Raw genomic sequence first — 4,359 nt, 5'->3', positions numbered from 1 at the left:
GGCATTTTGGAATTTGTTTTGGCTATGAGTAGAGTTGATCTGAGGTGCTCCATATTGGATGGAAACAAGGGAGAAACTCGAATCTTGAGCCACGCATGTTAGATGAGCTTAATCATGTACTCCCTCCGTTCCTAAATATTTGTCTTTCTAGATATTTCAACACAAGTGACTACATACTGAGCAAAATGAGTGAATGTACACTCTAAAATATGTCTATATACATTCGTATGTGGTAGTTCATTCGAAATCTTTAAAAAGACAAATATTTAAAAACAGAGGGAGTATTCGCTAAAGGAGAAACATATATTCTCATGAATACCCAAATCAAGCACTTGCAGAAGGCAAAGTTAACTTGGTACCCCATGTCCGAAAACCAAGATAGTGTAGATGGTTTAAACAACCAATAGATTGTGGAAAAAACAATCACGATAATTGTGCAAGTCCCAAAGATCTGTAACCGAGGTTTATACATTTAGTCAAGTTTATGTTTGATTAAAGTGCGGAAAGGTGACAAACATATGGAAGGACTTCTCTTGTTCAGCTATTCATAATAAGTTTCAGAAGTGTTGTCCTTTAGTTCGAACAGAGGGAGTATTTAGGTAGTAGTAGTAACAAGGGAAAAAAAATTACTGCCCTCACGCAGGATCGAACTACGGACCTTCAGTTTACAAGACTGACGCTCTACCACTGAGCTATAAGGGCTGTTTTTGTTTACCTTTGGTATACGTTTTATACATTAGCAAGATATCAACGTCATTTTCTACTGAATTGATCATTATTTAATGTGACATAAGACGTAACAATTACTACGTACTACGGACCTTCATTTTACAAGACTGACGTTCTACCACTGAGCTATAAGGGCTGTTTTGATTATCTTGGTATACATTTTATAAATTAGTAAGATATCAACGGACGCGGATTTTTGGGACATGGTTCCACGCGAGGAGCATATCCAATCCGTATGTTTGTGCTTTGAGATCTGTATTTAATATAGCTTTATTTTCAATACATGACAGACATGGGCTATACGACAGTGAATACAAATGTGAATACTAAGTCTCATGGTCCCTGGCTCATCATAGCTAACAAATGCGTGAAGTGTGTTCATTGCGTTGCAGACATGTATCAATGCGTGCACACCACCCATTTTATGGCACTTATAAATTGTGATTAGGTGGACAGACCTCCATTTATATGTCACTCATCAATAGGCAGATGAATAAATGAAATGCTGACACAACAAGCTTTATTCATAATGATGGTTCCAAGACAAACAGAATGGTATACTGTAATTAGCCTTAACTGTTGATACATAGCTAATAACTGGCGCATTGATTAAATAGACCTTTCATACGATTAGCCTTAATGTGTCGACTAATACAATACTAGTGTAGTAGATAGAGCAGATTTGCAATCAACCAAAGCAGTGAAATAAAAACTCATTCACTCATATCGGTGAGGTATCAATATTCTCTATAGGTCGTGTACACATATTTTTACTTTCCAATAAATTTTTGCCTGATTTTTTTATTTAGTGGCGCACTGACTTTTTTCATGATTCGAGTTAACTAGCATGAAGAATGATGTTCAACTGATTATTTTTGGGTAAGAAATTCGTACATATAAGGATTTTAGTTGTAAATCAGTAGTCTGAAACATGTGATGAAACTAAAATACTCCAAATTAAACAATGCTGGATGGAGAGAGCCGGTGTGATTATTGCCAGTGTGCAGGCTTCCAATGTAGTACTTAACACTTAGCAGTTTGCACCTAATACACTATACCCACAGAAGAAAAAAATCACTATACCCACGTCTTCAACCTGGTGTTGCGAGAAAAGGCTGGCCATGGCATCAAGCTCCAGCTACGGCGAAAGGTTAGATGTTCATTAATATTCACTACTCTGGAGAGACCTTTCCTAGGCTGGTTGAGATCCTAGTACAAAGCAGTAGCTTGCAATGTCCACCACCTGATTATGAACACATTTGCTTAGTTAAGCCAATGCGTCATGACCTATTATTAGTTTAGTTGGCAGCTTGGTGCAAATAGCTCTCTCGTGCCAGGGAGCTACGTCGCACTGCCGTGTAATCAATTTTAGTCAATGCGCCCATTGTTTCAATGCGTGAGCCTGCCATATCAGCCATTTATTGGGGCGCAGAGGCAATACGAGAACTATACCAATTAGTGTATGTTGGCTAGAAAACGTTCTACGACATCAATGTATTGGAGTAGCACGAATCACGTGGAAATGAGTGGTGATGATAACGACCTCGCGTGTCTGCATGTCCACACGCGATTTATCGGTTATCAACATCAATTTCTACTGAATTGATCATTATTTAATATGAGAAAGAACGTAACAATTACAAAACAAAAACAGCCCTTGTAGCTCAGTGGTAGAGCGTCAGTCTTGTAAACTGAAGGTCCGTAGTTCGATCCTGCGTGAGGGCACTTTCTCTTCCTCTCAATTCTTATACTTCCTTTATTTTTTTGCAACCCAAATTTCGTACCGTAATCAAACTCTTTCTCAAAAGGTCGTGATGAACTCTCCGACGAGTCGCCGGGACCAAACAATCTACACGTACCGCACCACAGAACCAACCGGTGGCGCAAACCGAACGTCAACGTACGTTCCTCGTCCAGGAGCGATGGCCGACCCGACGCCGACGCCGACGCGTGCGGGCACCAGAACCAGCCGCATGGCCGAGAGGAGCGGAGTAATGTTCGACACCGCGCTCGCCTCGACGCCAGCCTACGCCAGGGAGATGCTGGCCGGCGGCGTCGCGGGCGTGCTGGCCAAGACGTCTGTGGCCTCGCTCGGCCGCGTGAAGCTCCTCCGCCGAATGGGCGGCGAACCCGGGGGCGTCGGCGCCGTCCGGACGCTCGTCGGGATCTACCGCCGGGAAGGAGTCGCGGGGCTCTACCGCGGCAACGGCACCAACGCGCTGCGCGTGTTCCCGTCCAAGGCGCTCCACTTCGCCGCGTACGAGCGGTACAGGGGCTGGCTCCTCGCCGGCTCGGCCGCCCCGTCGTCGTCGGTCGTGGACCTCCTCGCCGGCTCGGCCGCCGGCGGCACCGCGCTGCTCGCGACATACCCGCTCGACCTCGCCCGCGCGCGTCTCGCCTCGGGCGACGCCGCCCGCACGAGCGTGCACGGCGTCCTCCGGGCGGCGTACGCGGAGGGTGGCGGCGTGCGCGGGCTGTACCGCGGCGCGTGCCCAGCGCTGGCGCGCGCGCTGCCCAGGGCGGGGATCAAGTTCGGCGCGTACGAGTGGCTCAAGCTGCGGCTCCCCGAGGGGTACGACGGGCGCGCGGACGCGCAGCTGGCGTGCGGGGTGGCAGCGGCGCAGCTGGCCAGCACGGCGACGTACCCGCTGGGCGTGGTGCGGCGACGGATGCAGCTCGGACTGGCAACCGGTGGCGTGCTGCAGGGCGTCCGTGCCACCGCGCGGGAGGAGGGCGTGCGGCGGCTGTACGCCGGGCTGGGGATCGCGTACGTCAAGGCGGTGCCGGCGGCGGCCATCGGGCTGGTGGCTTACGACCAGATGAAGCTTCTCTTGAAGCTGGCTGCCGGCGGCCACGGCGAGAGTGTTCACGCACCCTAGGCTGGCCGGCGACGAGTACGTAGTTTGCTGGTGAATAGAGGAGACCTGGTGATCTCGTCACAATCGTGGAGCGCGTAGTGAAAGTGAAATAGTAGTACGACGTAGGTAGATTCTCTTGCATGCTTTTGCTTTTTGGAAGTTGAATTTCTGCACTACTCCGTATATCTGCATTTTGCAATCTCATAAATGTTTGGACAGGTTTGCGATTTCACATTTAGATGTGAAATAGTTATCTCACATCTAATTTTCTGGCCCTCAGATATCCAACACATTAAGATTCGTGCGTTGTTTTTATGCCCTCGTACGTTGTTGCGTTGTAGTATTTTTTGTTGTTGAGGGAATGCTGCGTTGTAGTAGAAGCGAACCTCTCGCTGCTTGTTTTGTATGGGCTGTTTGGGCCTCCGTATTCTATTCAGCTGCGTATCAGTTTTTTTTTCTTTTTGTTGTAAACAGTTTGTGTGCTTAGAGGTAGTAGTGGGGACGCAACTACCGTGGTCTATTCATTTGAATTGAGCGTTTAGTGTTTTTTCAAGACGTTGACAAACTGTTTTATTTTGCTTTTTTTTGTCTTAAACGGTTTGACTATCTTTTTTTCTCTAATTTTCAGGGAGAATTTTGTATTTATTTGTTCTTTTTTTCTGTTTTAATTTTTTCCCCTATTTCCCTTTTCGTTGTTCTTATCCTTCTTCATTTTTTTTTTCATTTTAATTCATGATATTTTTAGTACATGAATACTTTTCGAAGTGCGCGA

General features: G+C 46.6%; 2 non-coding genes across 2 annotated transcripts; one reads left to right on the top strand and one right to left on the bottom strand.

Annotated features, from left to right (window-relative positions):
• Positions 1 to 630: 630 nt before the first annotated feature.
• TRNAT-UGU lies at positions 631 to 702 on the bottom strand. Its single transcript has one exon. It is a non-coding gene; the product is annotated as a tRNA-Thr (tRNA).
• A 1,680-nt stretch (positions 703 to 2,382) lies between these two features.
• On the top strand, positions 2,383 to 2,454 carry TRNAT-UGU. Its single transcript has one exon. It is a non-coding gene; the product is annotated as a tRNA-Thr (tRNA).
• Positions 2,455 to 4,359: the final 1,905 nt, after the last annotated feature.

This window comes from Triticum dicoccoides, chromosome 5B, assembly GCF_002162155.2.
Source record: "Triticum dicoccoides isolate Atlit2015 ecotype Zavitan chromosome 5B, WEW_v2.0, whole genome shotgun sequence".
NCBI lineage: Eukaryota > Viridiplantae > Streptophyta > Magnoliopsida > Poales > Poaceae > Triticum > Triticum dicoccoides.
Note: the sequence above shows the minus strand (reverse complement) of the source record. Positions and strands in the feature narration are given on the sequence as shown.